Here is a 22,751-nt window from a genome sequence, read left to right as displayed (position 1 = left end):
ATATACACGTGAAAGCTAGAAAATGAATTGGGAGGAAGAATTCATGCATTTGAATTATGGTGTTGACAAAGAATATTAAATATACCATGAAATGCCAGAAGGACACACATCTGTTTTAGAAGAAGAACAGCCAGACTATTCCCTAGAAGTGAGGATGTAGAGGTTTTGTCTCATTGTACGTTGGACATGTTATCAGGGGGGCCAGTCTCTGGAGAAGGGCATCCTGTTTGGTAAGATTAGAGGGTCAGTAAAAAGAGGAAGACCCTCAATGAGAGAAACTAACAGAGTGGCTGCAACAATGGGCTCAAACACAGCAACAATTCTGACGATGGCTTATGACAGTGCAGTGTTTTGTTCTGTTGTACATAGGTCGCTATGAGATGGAACCGACTCGATGGCACCTAACGACTCATATAAAATACCTAGAATAGGCAAATATAGAGACCAAAGTTTATTACTGGTTACCAGGAGAAGGCTGGAGGGGGACAGAAAGGGGTCAATGCTTAGGAAGCACTGAGTTTCTGTTAATGGTGATAGAGTAATTTGGAAATGGATAATGATGATGGTTGTATAACATGATGAACATAATCAAACTCGGTAAATTGTATATATAGAAGTTGTTAAATTGGGAAATATTTTGTTATATATACACTTTTCCACAATAAAGCAATTAAAAAAAGAACACATGAATCAAACAAATTTTAGTGTTGAAAAGTATAATAACTAAAATGAAAATTTTACCAGAGGGGTTCAAAAGCAGACTTGAGCACTCAGAACAAAGAATCAGTGAACCTGAACTGAAGATCGGTCAATTATGATCATCCGGTCTGGAGCAGAGAGAAAAGGGAAAAAAAATGAACATAGACTTGGGGGACACCATTAAGTGTACCAACATATGCATAATGTGAGTTCCAGAAAGAAAAGGGAAAGGATCAGATTATTTCAAGAAACAATGGCTGAAAACTTTCTGAATCTGATGAAAAACATTATTCTACATATCCAAGAACTCAACAAACTCCAACTACGATAAACTCAAAGAGATTCAAATCAAGACCCATTATGATCAAACCATCGAATTCAAAGACAAAGAGAAAATCTTGAAAGCACCAAGAGAGAAACAGTATCATGTACAAGGGATCCCCCAAAAGAGTTCTCACCAGAAACCATGAAGGCCAGAAAGTAGTGGGATGACAAAGTGCTGAAAGAGAAAAAACAAACTGTCAACCAACAATTCTATACTGAGCAAAACTATCCTTCAAAAATGACCTGTTGCAGTTGAGTGAATTCCGACTCACAGCGACCCTAGAGGATGGAGGAGAACTGCCCCATAGTGTTTCCATGGAGTGGCTGGTGGATCTGAACTACCAACCCTTTGGTTAACGGCTGACTTCTTAACCACTGGATCACCAGGGCTTCTTCAAATATGAAGGAGAATCAAATAAAAAGTGAGGAGTTTGATGCTAGTAGTCCTGCATTACAAACCAAAAAACCCCACTGCCGTTGATTCCGACTCATAGTGACCCTACAGGACAGAGTAGAACTGCCCCATAGAGTTTCCAAGGAGCACCTGAAGGATTCAAACTGCCGACCTCTTGGTTAGCAGCCGTAGCACTTAACCACTACGCCACCAGGGTTTCCCCTGGATTACAAGAAATGCTAAATGGATTCCTTCCGACTGAAATGACAGTAGAGAGTAACCACAATCTACACAAAGACTAACACTATTACAGGTAACTACACAGATAAAATACAAAGTCAGTATTAACATATTTTTGGTTTGTAATTCCTTTTTGCCCCACTCTAAGATTTAAAAGACAAATTCACTAAAAAAAAATTATAAATCTATGTTAACTGGCACATAGTGTATAAAGATGTAATCTGTGACAATAACAACACAAAGGAGAGAGGCAGTGCTATGTAGAAGCTAAGTTTTTGTATACTACTGAAACTAAGTTGTTACTAATTGAATTAGAGTGTTATAAATTAAGATGTTAATTGTAAACCTCAGGGTAATCACTAAGAAAATAACCTAAAAACATACAGTAGAATGAGTATAGCTGGGGTGCGTTATCATCCCATTCACAGTCAGCTAGAAACAAGCAGCTTTAAGACTCCAAGAGTCAGTAAATTCAAAGGATGTATGTTAGTCTCCCTTGGCTCAGAGAAAACTTTTTGCCAGAACAATGACGACAAAATTTAGAGAAACAAAAATGACAACACACATGGAAATACATCAAAAGCACTTAATTTGTCTAAGCCATGTTTGAGGGCCCAATATAGATGGTGACTTGACCACACAAATGTGTTACTATCTGATCTTCGCTCATGTATTACTTTGACTCAATTTAAAACCGGCAGGAATAAACTGAGAAAACTAGTAACTTTATCCTCCCAATTTCTGTGTCCACTATTTACTTCAAGGCATGTGTATTGTGCTTTAAAATCCTGAAGTTATCAGAAGATATAATTAAACAGTTACTGTTTTCGTGTGACGGTTCTTATTTCTCTAGAATATATTCCTAGAAGTGAGATCGCCGGATATACAGTATTTCTATTTCTAGCTTTTTAAGGAGGTGCCATATCATTTCCCATAATGGCTATACGATTTTACATTCCAACCAGCACAGCACAAGAGTTCTAATCTTCCCGCAACCTCTCCAACATTTGTTACTTTCTGTTTTACGTCAGTAATGTCAGGGTGAGATGCTATCTCATTGTAGTTTTGATTTGGATTTCTCAAATGGCTAATGATCACAAGCACTTCCTCATGTGTCTGTTAGCCACCCTAATGTCTTTGGTGAAGTGTCTGTTCATATCCTTCACCCATTTTTTAACTGGATTGTCTTTTTGTTATTGAGGTGCTGAAATATGCTATAGATTTTAAATATTAAACCCTTGTCAGATACATCGTAGCCCAAAATTTTTTTCGCAGTCTGTAGGTTCTCTTTTTACTCTTTTAGTGACATCTTTTGATGAGCATAAGTATTTAGTTTTTGGGAGCCCCCAGTTATCTAGTTTCTCTTCTGGTATCTGTGCATTGTTAGTTATGGTTTGTATTGAATTTATACCACATATTAGGGCCACTAGCATTGTCCCTATTTTCTCTTCCTTGATCTTTATTGTTTTAGATTTTATATTTAGGTCTTTGATCCATTTTGAGTTAGTTTTTTGTGTACAGTGGAGGTATGAGTCCTGTTTCATTTTTTTATAGATGGACACCCAGTTTTGCCCACACCATCTTTTCCCCATTTAATGGACTACAGTCCTTTGTCAAAGACCAGTGATCATAGGTAGATGGATTTACATCTGGGTTTTTGATTCTGTTCCACTGGTCTGTGCGTCTGTCACTGTACCAGTACCAGGCTGTTTCTGACTACCATGACTGTACAGTAGTGTGAGGCTTCCTAGTTTGTTCTTTTCCTTCAATAATGCTTTGCTTATCCGGAGCCCCTTTCCTTTCCATATAAAGTTGATTAGTTTTTCCATCTTACAAAAGAATTCTGTTGGTATCTGGGTTGGGACTGCCTTGTATCTGTAGATCGCTTTGGGTGGGATTGACATTTTCACAATGTTGAGTCTTCTTATCCATGAGCATGGTATGTTTTTCCATTTATGTAGGTCTCTTTTGGTTTCTTGCAAGTGTGCTTTGCAATTTTTATGTCTCTCGTTAGATTCATTCCTAAGTATTTTATCTTTTTAGAGGCTATTATAAATGGTATTGTTTTCCTGATTTCCTTTTCGAAGTTCTCTTTATTGGTGTGTAAGAATCCAACTGATTTTTGTACGTTGATCTTGTATCCTGCTACTTTGCTGAATCTATTAGTTTCGGTAGTTTTCTTGTATAATCTTTGGGGTTCTCTATGTTTAGGATCATATCACCTGTGAATAGGGTTAGTTTTACTTCTTCATTTCTAATTTGGATGTCCTTTATTTCTTTTTCATGCCTATTGCTCTAACTAGGACTTCCAGCACAATGTTAAATAGGAGTGCTGATAAAGGGTATTTTTGTCTTGTTCCCATTCCCAGGGGGAATGCTTTCATCCTCTCTCATTGAGAATGATGCTGGTTGTTGGTCTTGTATTAAAGAACCAAAAGACTTGCTGCCAATGAGACCATTCTGACTCATAGCAATCTTCTATGCCAGAGCAGAACTGCCCCATAGGGTTTCCAAGGAGTGGCTGGTGGATCTGAACTGCCAACCTTTTTTGGTTAGCAGCTGTGCCACCACTGTCGGCCACCAGGGCTCTGGTGCCTTTTATTATGTTGAGGAATCTCCCTTCTATTCCTATTTTATTAAAGTTTTAAGAATCACCATTTTCAACCTCAATCTAATGCAAAGGATAGTTTTTGATAACAGTAATACTAACTCAAAAAGTAGTTTAATATGTCTAACAGTTGATAAAATACAAGATTTCTCAAATGAAAGTTACAAAACGGTAATGTATCACCTTACAGTACTTTCAATAATCATTTGAAAATTTTTGGACAGCTGATTTTTGTACATACTTCAGATAAATTTTATTTAAAAAGGAAGCATTAAAGTGAAAGAAACATACATACAAAGTACACACTATATGAAAATAAAAACAAAGCAAATACAAGTGCACAAATCAGATCTAAAGTAAATTTAAGTTTTACCCTTTCTATCTCTAATTTTATCCACACGTAATTAATATTACAGCTTAGTATTATCCTTTTATATTTCTTTGCTTATAGAAACATGAATAAAGGGCTTCGATATTTTAATCCCTGAGTGGTGCAAATGGTTAACATGCTCAGCTTTTAAATGAAAGGTTGGGAGTTCAAGTCCATCCAGAGGCATCTTGGAAGAAAAGTCCTGGTGATCTACTTTCGAAAAATCAGCCACTCATTGTCAATCCATCTCATTGATGGTCTTCCTTTTTTTCACTGATAACCCTAACGAGCATAAGTCTACTTGAGACACATGGGGTCACCATGAGTTGGAGTCAACTTGAGGGTATTTTAATAGAATCATACTAAATACATTAGATGATATATTTTTATTACATAACCCAGTAACCCAGTGCCATCGAGTCGATTCCAACTCATAGCGACCCTATAGGGCAGAGTAGAACTGCCCCGTAGAGTTTCCAAGGAGCGCCTGGAGGACTTGAACTGCTGACCCTTGGGTTAGCAGCTGTAGCACTTAACCACTACGCCACCAGGGTTTCCATTAGTCAACATGTACAGGTATATTTTGCTTTTTAATAGATACAGTAAACCATTTATTCAACCATTTCTACTCTGACGCACACTTATGTCTTCAGTTTTTGCCATTACAACCAATTCTGTTGTAATCATCCTTGTACACATATCCTTTTCTATTTGTGCTTTCTATAGGATACATTCCCTTAAGTGGAAATTCTGGGTCAAAGGCTGTGTGCCTTTATAGTTTTAATGTTGTTGTCTGGTGCCACTGAGTCAATTCTGACTCATAGTGACCCTATGTACAACATAACAAAATGCTGCCTGGTCCTGTACCATCCTCACAATCATTGGTATGTTAAAGCCCATTTTTGCAGCCCTTTTTGTCAATTCATCTCATTGATGGTCTTCCTTTTTTTCGCTGACCCTCTATTTTACCAAGTCCCTCCTGATAACATGTCCCAAGTGAGACTAAGTCTCACCATCCTCACTTCCAAGGAGCATTCTGGTTGTATGTCTTCCAAGACCGATTTGTTCATTCTTCTGAGAGTCCACAGTACATACAATATTCTTGGGTAACACTATACTTCAAACGCATCAATTCTTCTTTGGTCTTCCTTATTCATTGTTCAGCTTTCACATGCATATGAGGCAACTGAAAATACCCTGGCTGGGGTCAGGCACACCTTAGTCCTCATAGTGACATCCTTACTTTTTTTTTTTTTTTTAATAATTTTTATTGTGCTTTAAGTGAAAGTTTACAAATCAAGTCAGTCTGTCACATATAAGCTTTTATACACCTTACTACACACTCCCATTCACTCTCCCCCTAATGAGTCAGCCCGCTCCCTTCCTCCAGTCTCTCCTTTCCTGACAATTTTGCCAGTTTCTAACCCTCTCTACCCTCTCATCTTGCCTCCAGACAGGAGATGCCAACACAGTCTCAAGTGTCCACCTGATACAAGCAGCTCACTCTTCATCAGCATCTCTCTCCAACTCATTGTCCAGTCCCTTCCATGTCTGATGCGTAGTCTTCAGGAATGGTTGCCGTCCTGGGCCAACAGAAGGTTTGGGGACCAGGACCGCCGGGATTCTTCTAGTCTCAGTCAGACCATTAAGTCTGGTCTTTTTATGAGAATTTGGGGTCTGCATCCCACTGTTCTCCCGCTCCCTCAGGAGTTCTCTGTTGTGTTCCCCGTCAGGGCAGTCATCGGTTGTGGCCGGGCACCATCTAGTTCTTCTGGTCTCAGGATGATTTAAGTCTCTAGTTCATGTAGCCCTTTCTGTCTCTTGAGCTCACAGTTATCGTGTGACCTTGGTGTTCTTCATTCTCCTTTGATCCAGATGGGTTAAGGCCAATTGATGCATCTTAGATTGCTGCTTGTTAGCATTTAAGACCCCAGACGCCACATTTCAAAGCGGGATGCAGAACGTTTTCATAATAGAGTTTATTATGCCAACTGACTTAAAAGTCCCCTTAAGCCATAGTCCCCAAACCCCCGTCCTTGCTCCACTGACCTCCAAAGCATTCAGTTTATCCTGGAAACTTCTTTGCTTTTGCTCCAGTCCAGTTGAGCTGACCTTCCCTGTATTGAGTATTGTCCTTCCCTTCACCTAAAGTAGTTCTCATCTACTAACTAATCAGTAAATAACCCTCTCCCACCCTCCCTCCCTCCCCCCTTCGTAACCACAAAAGAATGTGTTCTTCTCAGTTTATACTATTTCTCAAGATCTTATAATAATAGTGGTCTTATACAATATTTGTCCTTTTGCCTCTGACTAATTTCACTCAGCATAATGCCTTCCAGGTTCCTCCATGCTATGAAATGTTTCACAGATTCGTCACTGTTCTTTATTGATGCGTAGTATTCCATTGTGTGAATGTACCATAATTTACTTAACCATTTATCTATTGATGGACACCTTGGTTGCTTCCAGCTTTTTGCTATTGTAAACAGAGCTGCAATAAACATGGGTGTGCATATATCTGTTCGTGTGAAGGCTCTTATTTCTCTAGGGTATATTCCGAGGAGTGGGATTTCTGGGTTGTATGGTAGTTCTATTTCTAACTTTTTAAGAAAACGCCAGGTAGATTTCCAAAGTGGCTGTACCATTTTACATTCCCACCAGCAGTGTATAAGAGTTCCAATCTCTCCGCAGCCTCTCCAACATTTATTAATTTGTTTTTTGGATTAATGCCAGCCTTGTTGGAGTGAGATGGAATCTCATTGTAGTTTTAATTTGCATTTCTCTAATGGCTAATGATCGAGAGCATTTTCTCATGTATCTGTTAGCTGCCTGAATATCTTCTTTAGTGAAGTGCGTGTTCATATCCTTTGCCCACTTCTTGATTGGGTTGTTTGTCTTTTTGTGGTTGAGTTTTAACAGAATCATATAGATTTTAGAGATCAGGAGCTGGTCGGAGATGTCATAGCTGAAAATTCTTTCCCAATCTGTAGGTGGTCTTTTTACTGTTTTGGTGAAGTCTTTAAATGAGCATAGGTGTTTGATCTTTAGGAGCTCCCAGTTATCTGGTTTCTCTTTGCCATTTTTAGTAATGTTTTGTATTCTGTTTATGCCTCGTATTAGGGCTCCTAACATTGTCCCTATTTTTTCTTCCATGATCTTTATCGTTTTAGTCTTTATGTTTAGGTCTTTGATCCACCTGGAGTTAGTTTTTGTGCATGGTGTGAGGTATGGGTCCTGTTTCATTTTTTTGCAAATGGATATCCAGTTATGCCAGCACCATTTGTTAAAAAGACTATCTTTTCTCCAATTAACTGACACTGGGCCTTTGTCAAATATCAGCTGCTCATATGCAGATGGATTTATATCTGGGTTCTCAATTCTGTTCCATTGGTCTATGACATCCTTACTCTTTAACACTTAAAAAAACAAAAACAAACCCACTGCCATCGAGTTGATTCCGACTCATAGCGACCCTATAGGACAGCGTAGAACTGCCCGATAGAGTTCCCAAGGAGCGCCTAGTGGATTTGAACTGCCGACCTCTTGGGTAGTAGCTGTAGCACTTAACCACTATACCACCAGGGTTTCCCCTTTAACACTTTAAAAAGGTCTTTTGCAGCACGTCTGCCCAATGTAATACATCATTTGATTTCTTGACTGTTACTTCCATGTGTACTGATTGTGGATTCAAGTAAAGTGAAATCCTTGACAGCTTCAATATTTTCTCTCTTTATCATGATGTTACTTACTGGTCCAGCTGTGAGGGTTTTTGGTTTATGTCGAGGTATAATCCATACCAAAGGTTGTATTTTAATACATTATTTGCCAAAAGCATTGTAATGTACATTCCTATTATGATGTTTGAGTGTACCCATTTCTCTGCATCTTCAACAGTCCTGAATGTTATCAATATATTTTATTTTTGCAGTGTGATGAAATCTCAATGGTTTTCCTTAGCAACTTCTGGGATATCCTTATTTTGCTTAGGAACGCCTTTCTTTCCTATCTTGAGATTACATTTATTTCCTCTCAATATTTTTTATAGCTTTTTTTAACATTAAAATTTTTAATTCATGTGATTTTACCTTAAGAGTTTAATGTGAAGGATTTATATTTTTCCATATGAGTACTATCCTCCATATTTAGTGAAAACTATTTCCATTTTTATCAAAACCAAATTCCCACATATCTGTTTCTAAAATTATTCTGTAAATGTATATTTCTGAACCAATACCACTGTTTTTCCCCTGAACTTTTTACTTTGAAGAATTTTAAGCTCACTTAAAAGCTGCAACAATAGTACAATGATCACCTGTGCCTTTCACCTAGATTCACCAACTGTTAATGTTTTACCACAGTTGTTTTAGCTCTATAATATTGTTTTGTTTATCCATCTGATAAAGTATAGACATCCCAACCTTTCACCCTCAAATATTTCAGAATATCTTATTGTTTTGATTAAAATATTCTTCCAGTAGCACAGAGCCTCTCCTAGTCTTTCAAATTTGGGGGGAAAATCTCACACATTTATTTTTCATATGAGTGTTAGAATCATTTTGTCCAATTGCAAAGAAAAATCCCCCATTGAGAAAAGTCTGAATGACATTTCATTAAATTTTGCAATTCCAGCCGGATCAATATTTGTATATTAAGCCTTCCAGCCAGGAATACAACAAAACAAAAACCAGACTCACTGCCATCAAGTCAATTCTGACTCATAGTGACCTTACAGGACAGAGTAGAACTGCCCCACAGGGTTCCCAAGGAATGGATGGTAGATTTGAACTGCCGAACTTTTGGTTAGCAGCCAAACTCTTAACCACTATGCCACCAGGGTTTCCAGCCAGGAATACAGTATGTCTATTTATTCAGATCTTGTTTTAAGTACTTAAAAAATAAATGAACTGGGGAATTGTATTTTCAGTAACAGTGGGCTAGATTATTTGGGGAGTCCCTCGGTGGTACAAATGGTTAATATGCTCAGTTGCTAACCGGATGGAGATTTGTGCCCACCCAGAGGCACCCTGGAAGAATGGCCTGGCAATCTACTTCCAAAATGTAATCCACTGAAAACCCAGTGGAGGAAGCATGGTTCTACTCTGACACATATGGGGGGGTCACCATGAGTCAGAATGAACTGCACTGCAACTGGTAAAATATTTAGACTAGTCTTTCCATTGAAAGTATAAAGTGTTAGATGACACATTTTTAAAGAACCCCCTTCAAAGCACTAAGGTGTTGACAAGATACTAAGAAACTTCAAGACTAAAATCAAAAGTAGGAACCCATACAGCTAAATGGCACTTTTAAACAGTAGAGCTGCTTTTGCTCTGAGGGCTTTTGCTCATTAGAGTTGTTTGGGTCGCCTCCTTGGATGCCTCATGGGACAAGGACAGAAGTCAAGGCGGGGAATGTAATAGGACACCCTCCCACACAAAGCTGAGACCTCAAAGGGCTACATATGCTCAGGATAAGGGTGAACCAAAAATGCCACCCCACCCACAAAATTGCCTTGGTACTAGTAGACCAAGAGAAAAAGTGGGAGGGGACCCTGATACCCTGTGACCATGGCTGGCCCTCTTGTGCAAGAGCAGAATAAGATCCCATCATCTGGGAGGTCCAGAACATTTCAAATCAGGAACCAAGTATGAGGTGATTCTACTGATAGTGACCCCAGTGCCTGGCAAAAACAAATATAAAACTTCTTGGTAGGAAATCATCATTATAGGCCTTACTGGACTCACACGAATAATGAACAGTGTGCAATTATAGACAACCAAACTCATAAGGAAAAAACAAGGCACAATGAGCAAGAACCAGAACAATTAACAAAAAGCAGAAACGGATCCACACCAGACCTCAAATACTGGAATTATGCGACACAGATTATAAAAGAAGTGATTATTACACATCAAGTTGAAAATACCTTCAGGGAACGGCAAAGTATGAAAAGTACTAAAAGGTCTGGAAAAGAGTCAAATGAAACTTCTAGATACATAAAAATTACACCATGAATAAAACTCATAAATAGGTTTGACAAAAGATTAGATACAACAGAAGAACTGATAGAAAAAAGGAATTATCCATGAAGCAGCAACAGGGGTCAAGCAATGTAGAGAAAAGTGTGGCAACAACCATGTTCCAGAAGGAGGAGAAAAAAATGGAGCAGACGCAGGATCTGAATATTTTAAATATGATGAAAGACATTAATCCACATATTCAAGAAGTCCAAGAAACTCAAAATAAGATATATACATGACAAGACACATTATAGTCAAACTGCAGAATATCAAAAAGAATTCTTAAAAGCAGAGAAAAGATTATTTCAAAAGAATGACAAATCAGCTGCTTCTCAATAGTAACGGCACTCAAAAGGCTACACTGAAAGAAAGTAACTGCAAACTCAGAATGCTAGATGCTGCAGAAATCAATTTTCGAACATAAATGATCTGGAAATTTTTCCATCCTTGTTTGGGGGGTGGGGGAGATTACAGCCAAGAAAACCCTATGGGGCAGTTCTAGTCTGCCACATTGGGTCTCTACATGTCCAAATCAACTTGGTGGCACCTAGCAAAAACAGTTTTTTCTGTCTCATCACTAATTTGATTATATGTCTTTTCCCTCAATAAGATCTACCAGAGATCTGTCTTATTTTTTTGGGGAAAAAAATCCAGCTTTTACAATATATGCAACAGTGAATAATATACTCTTTGTATATAAAAGGGGAGGGAGCGTGTGTGTGTGTTCATTGTTTGTAAAGACATAGAATCTCTAGAAGGATATAAAAGAAACTGAAAAGAACAAATCTTTAAGGGACTTGTACCTAGAATATATAAAGAAGTATTACAACTCAATAATAAAAAGATAAATAACCAATTAAAAAATGGGCAAAGGCTCTGAATAAACAGTTCTCCAAAGATATACCAATGGTCAATAAGCACATGAAAATATGCTCAATATTATTAGTCACCCAGGAAACGAAAATCAAAACTTAATGAGATGCTGCTTCACGCCTTTCAGGATGGCCAAAATAAAAAAGACAGATAACAAGTGCTGTTGAGGATGTGAAGAAATTGAAACTTATACGCCGGTGGTGGCAATAGAAAATTTTGTGGCTGCTTTAGAGAACAGTCCAGCAGTTTCTCGAAAGGTTAAACACAGTGTCACTGTACTACCTAACAATTTCACTCCTAAGTAGAGATCCAAGAGAAGTGAAAACATATCTCCATGCAGAAACTTATACATGAATGTTCCTAGCAGCATTATTCATAACAGCCCAAACATGAAAACAGCCCAAATGCCCATCAATTGATCAATGAAGAATCTGTGGCATAACCATGTAACAGAGTATTATTTGGCAATGAAAAGGCATGAAGTACGTGATACATGCTACAACAGAAAGAGTCTCGTAAACATGCTAAGTGAAAGAAGCCAGTCACAAAGGACAATATGTAATTCCATTTATATGAAAAGTCCAGAATAGGCAAATCTATAGAAGAACAAACTAAACCTATTGCCGTTAAAAGTCAATTCTGACTCAGTTCAGAATAGAACTGCCCTATAGGGTTTCCAAGGCTGTAATCTTTACGGATGCAGACTGCCACATTTTTCTCCCATGGAGTGGCTGGTGGGTTCAGACCGCCGACCTTTCGGTTAGCAGTTAAGCACTTTAACCACTGTGCCACCAGTGCTCCATCAAATCTAGAGAGACAGAAATTAGATTAACGACCGTTTAGTGCTGAAAGGAATGGGGTTGACAGCTAAGGGGTTTCTTTTTGGAATAAAGAAAATGTTCTAAAATTGATTGTGGTCATGGTACCACAGCTCTAAATATATGTGGATTTTATCTCAATAAAGCTGTTTTTTAAAAGAGACTTTGACAATATTGGTTTACTCCAGGAAGGGGGAACTGGGTAGCTAGAAATATTTTGGCTGTATCTTTTGAGTTTTGAATGGATACTGATCTATTAAAAATTAAACCTTAATAAACAAATTCCCTGCTTTTGTTTTATTGATCATTCCTATGTATTTTTGTTTTCTATTTTCTTAATTTAAGCTTTCTTCTCTACTTAATCTCAGCCAACTTCCTGCTCTTTCTCAAGCTGATAAACATTTATTTTCAATCTTTCACTTAATATATAATTAGTATTGAGCTAGAGATTATTCAGAATATTTTCCTTAATTTACAAGTGGTTAAGGTTCTTTGGTTACCTCCTGATGCCTTGATTTCTAGTTTTATTTTATTATGGCTATAAAATGTAGCCAAAAAAATTTCACTTTCTGGAACTATGGTTTTGTTTGTAGACAACTGTAATTTTTGTAAAATGTTCCCTGGGCCTAAAGAACGTGTAGTTTCTATTTCAAGAGATACAAAAATGAAGTGTTTCCAAAATCTCATAAAAAGACTAGACTTAATGGTCTGACTGAGACTAGAGGAATCCCGGCGGTCACGGTCCCCAAACCTTCTGTTGGCCCAGGACAGGAACCATTCCTGAAGACAACTCATCAGACATGGAAGGGACTGGACAATGGGTAGGAGAGAGATGCTGATGAAGAATAAGCTACTTGTATCATGTGGACACTTGAGACTGTGTTGGCATCGCCTGTCTGGAGGGTAGATGGGAGGGTAGAGAGGGTTAGAAACTGGGGAAATTGTCACGAAAGGAGAGACTGGAAGGGCTGATTCATTAGGGGGAGAGTAAGTGGGAGTATGGAGTAAGGTGTATATAAGCTTATATGTGACAGACTGACTTGATTTGTAAACGTTCACTTAAAGCTCAGTAAAAATTATTAAAAAAAAAAAGAAGTGTGTGTGTATACAAACACACACACACACACCCCCATTGCCATGGAGTCAATTCCCACTCATAGCGACTCTACAGGATAGAGCAGAACTGCCCCACAGGGTTTTCAAGGAGTGACTGGTGGATTTGAATTGGCAACCTTTTGGTTAAGAGCCAAATTCTTAACCACTATGCCACCAGGGCTCCATATACATATACAGTTGATCTATATTTTTTGTTTTTTAATTCATCTATGAAATTCTGAAAGTGATATATTCAGGTTCTCCACTTTGTTAGATTGTTTAACCCAGTCTGAGAATCTTTAGCTTTCAAATGGAATTAACATTTTTAATAACTGATGTTTGTTTTATGTCTTCCATTATAATTTTGTTTACTTTTCTTCTAATTCTTTAATTCTATTAATATTTCTTTCCTATACTGTATATTTTCCTGTTTTAATAGTTTTAAGTATTTTCGATCAATTAAAAATATACTCTATACACCTTTAACCAATTCAAGACATTTAGAATGTTTTTTCTTCTTTATCACATCCAAATCAATCCCTGCTCCCAGCTAAGGCAAGCCCTTTAGCAATGATTTTACTTACCTACTTCCTCCTTCCCTACCTCCTGAGTTTTGTGGAAATAATTTAGTGCTCTCTGTTTGATCCACATTATTAGGTTTTCCATTATAGTACATATCTTTTAAAGAATTTGTAAACACAATTAATTATTCATATTTTTTACTAGATTCATTGTTCATCATTGTTTCTTATATTCATCATTTCCTAACTTGACATCTATGTTTTGGTTTAGTTTTAATTTAGCAAAAGTATTTCCTCAAAAAGGTACCTGAGAATATATATTTCTGAATCACATGTCCAGAAATATCTTCTGCATTCATATACTGAATAAAAATATTAGAAGAGAATTTTTAGATTTTTGTCTTTTCCATCAAATCTACAAGTATTCCAGCTTTCACTGTAGAAAGTTAATTTTATTTCCTTTGTAAACACCCTGGTTTAGTTGAGAGCTTAAGATGTTTTAACATTTAAATCCAGAAACTTTCACCAGATTTCGGTTAGGTGAGAGTAATTTCTTCCTATGTTGCCTGGCACTAAACAAACCATTTCAATCTACAAATTCAAGTCTTTATTCAATTATTGTCTTTAGCTGTCTTCTTCTGCAATGCCTCTTACATACTGGTTTCCAGTAGTATGCTTTCTTTTATATTCTCTATAAAATTGTAAATTATGGGACTCTTTCAAGTTTCAGAAATTGCCCCCTCTAGTTTCATCTCTTTAGAATTTTAATTAAAATTCAAATAGAATTCTCTTGTTTCTTTCATTAACCCGTCACAACAGATACCACCTTTTCTTATTCCACTAAACTCTACTGTGTAGCCTTAACAACTTTATCTGCACATACATACACATATATTATACACATATAAAAATACAAAAAATAAGTTGCCATTGAGTCAACTCCAACTCATGGTGACCCTATGTGTTTCAGCCTAGATTTTAATGGTTGTTTTGGGGGAAGGAGATTGCCAGGCTTTTCTTCAGAGGTACCTCTGAGTAAATTAAAATCTCCAACCTTTCGGTTAGCAGCTGAGCGCATGCACTTCTACCTTCCACTTAGAAGTCTGTGAGAAGTACTGAATTTTTTGTTTTAATGATTGGCAGTATAAAGTGATGATTAAAAGCATAAGTGCTGAAATCAGGTTACCCTTCCAGTGAATGACCGTAGGCAAGTTATTTAACTGCTCTACATCTGTCAGAACCAACCGGATGGCAACGGGTTACTACGTCTGTTTGGCACAGTAGTTAAGCTCTCAGCTCCTAACCAAAAGGACAGATGTTCTAACCCACCACCCGCTCCATGGGAGAAAGATGTGGCAGTCTGCTTCCGTAAAGATTACAGCCTTAGAAACTCTATGGAGCAGTTCTACTCTGTCCTAAAGGATCGCTGAGTCGGAATTAACTCGATGGCAAGTGGTTTGGTATTCTGGTTTTATGTCTGTTTCTTTACCTGTAAAATGGGTAATAATCCTAGAGCCTGGCACATAACAAACAGTATCATCGATCTTGGTGCTTTTTAAACACTTAGAGCAGGTTAAGATCGTTAGAGCAAGGTACAAGGTAAAAATCACTGGTCCTAAACCTGTAGGAGTAAAACAATATCGCAAATAAATCTAATCTCGACTGTAATGTAATACAGGGATCAGGTAGGTCAAAGTAAGGATGGCTTAGTACTACCTATTATTGCTACTGACAAAAACTCAAAACACATCAGAAATACCACTACTTATAAAAACTGACGTGAAACATAAGCAGCAGAGGCAATCTGAATCCTCTAAACCTGTACCATCTAACATGGCAGCCACTAGCTATAGGAGGCTATCTAAATTTCAATTAATTAAAATGAAATACAAATTAAAAATGTAGTTCTTCAGTTGCACTAGCTATATTTCAAATGCTCAAAAGCCACAAGTACTTAGTAGCTACCTTATAGGACAGCACTGTTTTAAACAACATTAAGAAGAAAAAAAGAATGAACTACTGGAACTGAACCTTGGGCTTTATCAAATGCAAACCATTCATGTACTGTGCAATAGGGAGGTCCAGATCTTTACAAAGGTGATGACTTAGACAACTTTAATCTTGCACCAGAGTCAGAAGTATGTTTAAATTCCAGATATGCCACTAGCTATGCCACCTACGGGGCCATATATATGTCACTAAATCACAAGCAGCACAATATAACGGTTAAGAGCACACACTGTCTGGACCAACTGGATGTGAATTCCAGTTCTTAGTAGCTGTGTGTGACACCTGACCAAATTATTTAACATCTCTCATTTATTGTCTTCACTTTACAGTATTACCTAACTCCAAAAGGTGGTAAGAGAGGGTAGAAGGGTTAGTTAATATCTATAAAAACACTTAGAACAATGTTATATAAGCATTTACTAAACAAACAGAAATTTCTCAAGCTCAAATTTCCTCAATCTCAAAATAGGTAAGAAAAAATTTGCTCTGCCTACCTCATAAAAAAATTTTTTTTTCATAGGTTGTGGCTATTATGAATACAAAAATATTTTGTAAATTACAAGATATAAAAGCATAAAAGGTTATTAGATTACAAGGATAGGGACAAGGCCCTTATTTTCACCTTCTTTAATCCCTCACAATATCCATGAAGCTGCTGGGGTGACAGTGAATATTTACTGAATATCTACATTTTCTTTAAAACTGGAGTCATATAGCTCAGTACTGAAGTCACTTCTGAGGTCTACCCTTCAGCCAAAGATTAGACAGGCCGGTAAAACAAGACAAGACAAAAGAGGGCACACCAGCCCAGGGGCAAGGACTAGAAGGCAGGAGGGGACAACAGAGAACCTAAGGTCAAGAAAGGAGAGTGCTGACATGTCCTGAGGCTGTTAAGCGTTTAATAAGAAGCTAGTTTGTTCTGTAAACCTTCATCTAAAAGACACACACACACACACAAAACCGGAGTCATAAATGGATGAATATGAATAAGGTGTACAGTACTCACTCATGGAAAAGCCTGCTGTAACTTAACCAAAAAGAAGTCTGTTGCTGATTCCGACTCATAGCAACCCTACAGGACTGAGGAGAACTGCTCCATAAGGTTTCAAAGGAGTGGCTGTTGGATTCGAACTGCTGACCTTTTGGTTAGCAGCTGAGCTCTTAACCACTGCACCACCAGGGCTCTGCTATAAACAGTACTGGGTCCCAATGAGAGTAAAAATCATTTAGTTCAATTTGAGCTTTTAAGAAGCAATAAAAACCCAACCCATTGCCCTCCAGTCAGTTCTGACTCATAGGGACCCTGTAAGACAGAGTAGAACTGCCCCACACGGTTTCCAAAGAGCGCCTGTGGATTCGAATTGTGACGGTAGCTCTTAACCACAGCCGCCAGGGTTTCCTAAGAAGCAATATACTATAACAAAAACGCCAAGCTCCCAAGCCTTTACATTACAAGTCTCCAGTCTCCAACCTCCCTTCTCTGAAAAACAGAAATATAATTTTTGGACTCTTCCTATCTTTATTTGTGGTAAATATTTATTTGTGAGAAATAGTTTTGTTCGAGTTCACAACCAACAAATAACACAAAAAGACTAATTTGCCACATACATGCTTTCACAGACCGGAAGCAGAACCACAAAATAGCAAACACCGGAGTCCCATAAAAAAATCCTGAAATACCCTTTTCCTATTAGCAAACAAAATGCTGCGGATGAAATCTCAAAGGTTATTTCATGAAAATGCAAACCAATACCTTACCACCTACTCAAATGCAATTTGTGCTACCAGGGCACAAGTTTTGCCAGCATACATCAAATGGCAATCTGTCTTCTGTTGAAATTAACGTTAAAGCCTAGGTTAAACCTTTCTCCAAGGCAAACTGGAAGCGAAATTCTTTCTAGAGTTTGGAGTTTCCGTAAGGTAACAGGGTCACAAAATCAGGGAAAGCAAGAGACCAAAAGAAGGCAGAAAAGAATCCTTCCAGGAGTCACTAGAAAATACCACTGCCGGCTGCTGAAACAAGTATTTTGAAAACAAAACTTCACCACAAGTCCTATTTTTTTCGGTATTAAGTATTAAAAGGAATTAAAAGGTTAAGAAAAGAGTATCAAAGACTATAAATTAGATGGGCTCTTAAAGTTCATCTAGCTCACAGCTCGCCTGGAGTAGGAGACCCCAGTACCCCAAACAAAGGTACTGCTATCCAGAACAAGGGATACAATACAACTAAAAATAAGGAGTAGAGGAGGCGAAGAAATCGGAGAAAGGGGCTCAGAAAGATACAGGCCCGCTGACGGCTGCACGGTGCTCCCCGAGAACGCTCGTCAGCCCGCTAGTCCCTCCAGCCCCTTCTGCCTCACACCCCTCCCCACCGTCCCAGGCTTGGTAAGAGCGCGCACGCGCAGCAAGTAGAGGGTGCGCGTGGCGACGCGCAGGCGTAAAGTGGGCAGAAACAATGAGCTTTGTTGCCGAGGCGGCAGCGGGGGGCTAGAGAAAGGGTACGGGGATGGGGGTGGGGAGTGAAGAAAGGGCTTCGGCAAGGGTGAGGAGATACCAGAAAGTGCTATCCCGACAACCCCTGCGCGCCACGGGGGACCCGGATAGAAATCTGCCAGAACCAAATCATAAATAATAATGACAATGAGAAAAAAAGCAACGGCCATTTCTAAAAGAAGAAAGAGACGAAGTCAGCCCAAGCTTGTCCCTCACACTCAGCGGAAAGGGGAAAGAAACAACAGAGGCCGTACGGGGACGCGGTGGCTATCAATCCGTGGAGACCCTCTAGGCCCCTCAGGCGTCGCCGAGGTGCTGTGTCTCAACCGCCAGGGCCGCCGCACCCTTCTTAATCCTCCACCCGAAGGGACCCCCTCACCCAGTGCACCGCAGCGGGAACGGCAGCCAACGAATCCTGTCGGCCTCCGCGGATCTCCACAGGCACCGCCGCTCCCCCGCTCGACGTGCGCTTAGCCCGCCACCTCCCTTCTCCAGTCCAAACAAACACCCAAGACCGGAAGTGACCTCACTTCCGCCACCACGACAGGCCCCGCCCCCTCTTTCTGTCAGCGCTGCAGCCAGAGTCCGCTAGAGAGCGCGCGAGAGAACACGCGACCCCCAAAGTTTCTGCGTCCCCCGAACGTTGCACACGTGTGCACGCGCCACGGCCTTTCCTGCAGGATATATTGAGAGCCCTGTTGTGTTCCCTCTGGGAGGCGGGAGTAGGGCGGGTTCACTCTCCCTACATCCGCCCATCTTTCGAGAAGGATAGGACGCAGTGGGTGGGGGATGTGGATACAGAAACAGACCCTGACAAACACACAGATCTGGACCCTTACATATCCCAGTGGTTACCACACACACACACATACTGACACCAAATAGGGACATCTAGACAAAGGCATGGAACCCTGGTGGCACAGTGGCTAAGAGTTCGGCTGCTAACCAAAAGGTCGGTTGTTCCAATCCACCAGCCACTCCTTGGATACCCTATGGGGCAGTTCTACTGTGTCCTATAAGGTCGCTGTGAGTCGGAATCCACTGTACGGTAACGGGTAGACAGCGAAACTTTGTACCCACACACCCAGACCCACACCCCAAAAATGAGTGTCACGCTAAGTGATATGTACCGAGTCACATCCAGAGATCGTGACACAGAAATATGATAAACATAATAAACTAATACAGAGATATACTGATTATCTACAAGCACTTGCCCTGAGACACGTATGGGCACACAAACACAAAGCCGGACCATTATGTACAAACGCAAAATTTGAATACATGGTTCCCAAGCAGCCTATGGAAACCTTTGTGGCTGAGAGGGGAAATCCCTGTTCAGAGACATCCTGGATAAGACCTTAGGGCCCATGACTTTTTTAGCCCATGATCCTGGATGCAGTACACCCCATACGTTTATTAATCTTATTCATGCTTCTTTACTATCATTGGCAAGCTCCAAGTTACATTTTAAAGTGAAACTAAATACACAGAATAGTGTAAGAAAATTGGATGTTTGAATACGTATACATTGTATTAGAAGGGGACACACAAAAACGGGTAATTTCTTGCCTCTTGGGAGGGCAAATGAGGGACTGGGAAACATTTAAGATTTACCGTTTATTGTAAATCTTCTTGTTACATTGGAGCCTTTTTTAAAACTGTTCTTGCAAGAAAAAAAAATTCTTTTCATGAGAATGCTTGAATCCAGAAATAGGGCTAGTTTTCTTTAGAACCGTTTCATTCATTGAAAACCTGTTTTGTGTTAGTTCCAAAGTCCCAAATAAGGAACACAGGTGCTGTGCTTTAGTCCCCGTCTACCACTCTGGCAAGATTTTGTCTCACATACTTTGGGTATATTATCAGGAGGGATTGGTTCCTGGAGGGCATCGTGCTTAGTAGAGGGTCGACGAAAGAGAACACAACCCTCAACGAGGTGGATCGACAGTGGCTGCAAGATGGGTTCAAGTATAGTAACAATGGTGAGGGTGGTGCAGGACTGGGTAGTGTTTCCTTCTGTCGTACATAGCGTCGCTGAGTCCGAACCAATTCTACAGCACCGAACATCCTAAACTTAGAGGAAAGGTTTGGTTTTGCTGCCTGTTCTGGGAGGAAAGAGATGATACTATTATCATTCTGTGGAGTATGTTACATCCAAGGGGTATAGGAGAGGTACCTGGGAGATAAACCTCACAGGTTGGAAGAGGCATGAACAGGATGGGGGATACCAAAAATCAAAATAGATGGAAGCTGGATAATCTGTAGTGGAAACCCTGGTGGCATAGTGGTTAAGTGCTACGGCTGTTAACCAAGAGCTCGGCAGTTCAAATCCGCCAGGTGCTCCTTGGAAACTCTACAGGGCAGTTCTACTCTGAAGGCTCCTCTTCCACTTGTGAAATGGGAGTTCACAATACCCATGCTATCTTTGGATGGTAGTGATGGTCTATGCATGGAAAACACTGTCAATAGAGTGAAGGCTAGTCAGCAATTTGCTAACGGTGAGGACTGAGACACTGCGACGGGACTAGCAGAGGCCCACAGTTTAAAAATACTGTGGAGATTCAGCTGCTTGGTTTGTAGTAACAATCTTAAGTATTGGAGTAGAAATCAAGATGGTAATGAAGAAGCAGGATGACTAGGAATAGGCTTCCACTCTGAAACTCTTAGCACCTTCCTGAACAGCTCTAATTTTTATGAAAATACAAAATATGTACACCTTCTGACCCAAACACCACACATAATCTACCCAAAGAAATTAGACATGTGTGAGGCATAGAAGGATACTCATAGCTATGCTCTGAATGCCAAAAAAACGAAAAGCCTATCAATAGGGAATTAAACTATGGTGTACTAGGATACCCACAATGCAGTTTAAGATAGGTGGCGAAATAGCATGTATAATGTTCTAAAATTGTCTATGTAAACACAGACATACATGGGTATAAGAGTAAATGAATGGTCACCAAAATATTGCCATCTCTAGGTGATCAGATTTCGATGGAATTTTACTATCTTCTGTATACTTTTCTGTATTGTTTGAATTCTGTATGAAAGCTTGAACTGCGTTTAAAAATAAGGGGGAAAAAAAACACTCTGAATTAAAATTTAACATAGGTTTCTACAGTAGCTTGTTAAGAGCCTTGTCCCCATGCTAATCTCACGAGGAAGCTGCGCAGACAATGGTAGCCCAGCATTACTAAATGCTGCATAAAGGCCTAGCAGTGTGGGGATGAGCAAAGGCCCCTGCTCTGAATGAATTTAACAATTCAGGTGAGGAAGTAAACATTCAACACTGAAAGCCTATGTGCCAGCACTGTTCTATGCACTGATACGCAGCAAGGCAGTAAGTAGTTATCTTTTCCTGGAAAAGTCATGCCCGAGTGTGGGGCTTAAAAATGGCCAGGACTTAAAAGGGTGGAATTTGTATATGTTGAGGAGGCAGGCTTTGCTGGATCTAAGAACTAAGTAGATGTGTAATAGAAGAGGGATCTGAGACATTTTGTGCTTATGAACAGCAGAAGCCACAACAGGAAAACAAATTAGGAGGTATTATTAGAGTCTTACTAACTACTTTACCAATAATCAACTTAAAAGGAAATTCCTTTCCACAAGCTTTCAGGCACCACACAAATTCGAAAGAATTCACAAAAACGGCATAAATGTGGGCTTATGCTAATACAGGAATCCCTGTGGGTAGTGCAAAGTTAGAGTATTTGCCTGCTAATGTAAAAATTTGAGTCCACACAGAAGTGCCTAAAAGAGCTTAGCAATCTACTTGCAAAAAACCAGATACTGAAAATCCTATGGGACACAGTCCTGCTCTGGCACACACGACAACTGGTTTTGTCCTTATAGAAGTGGAGCAAAAAAAAGCCCATGTAACAAAGGCAGACTGTTGGTAGCTGCCAAGAAAGTAGCTGGGAACTAACTGCAACTTCTGATTGTATGTAGCCAAGTCTTTTCGTGGAAAAAAGTCTCTCTCCTCAAATTTCCAGATGGCCATTAGCCATTGCTTCTAAGTTGAGCAACGAGAAATTGGTCACGTTTTTGACTGGCCAGGCAATGAGTGAAATTGGAAGAGCATCCATCCTATCAAACGTTAAAATTCTCCTGCTCTTGGTGTTGGCATATCCCATTTGGATCAGGTCCTTTAAGGCAACATCTCATCAATACTACCATGTATGAAGCAGTGTCATCACAGTTGATTAAAACCTGCACCCAATGTCAATAATTTCTATCCTGTGTATGCTGAGTGTAGGTATCCTCCTGAGGCGGAGGGGCTGACA

The 22,751-nt window shown here is 39.5% G+C and overlaps 2 protein-coding genes across 2 annotated transcripts in view; one reads left to right on the top strand and one right to left on the bottom strand.

Moving 5' to 3' along the window:
- Positions 1-6,812, top strand: part of SLC23A1 (solute carrier family 23 member 1) — a 31,143-nt gene extending 24,331 nt beyond the window's left edge. The window contains exon 16 of the mRNA XM_049873768.1: positions 6,089-6,812. The gene's annotated coding sequence lies outside the window, so the exon portion shown is untranslated. The remainder of the gene's footprint in view (positions 1-6,088) is intronic.
- The window catches only part of PAIP2 (poly(A) binding protein interacting protein 2), a 29,277-nt gene extending 10,293 nt beyond the window's left edge, over positions 1-18,984 (bottom strand). The window contains exon 1 of the mRNA XM_049873775.1: positions 18,845-18,984. The gene's annotated coding sequence lies outside the window, so the exon portion shown is untranslated. The remainder of the gene's footprint in view (positions 1-18,844) is intronic.
- Between the last annotated feature and the right edge of the window lie 3,767 nt (positions 18,985-22,751).

This window comes from Elephas maximus, chromosome 2 (genome assembly GCF_024166365.1).
Source record: "Elephas maximus indicus isolate mEleMax1 chromosome 2, mEleMax1 primary haplotype, whole genome shotgun sequence".
Classification (NCBI taxonomy): domain Eukaryota; kingdom Metazoa; phylum Chordata; class Mammalia; order Proboscidea; family Elephantidae; genus Elephas; species Elephas maximus.
Note: the sequence above shows the minus strand (reverse complement) of the source record. Positions and strands in the feature narration are given on the sequence as shown.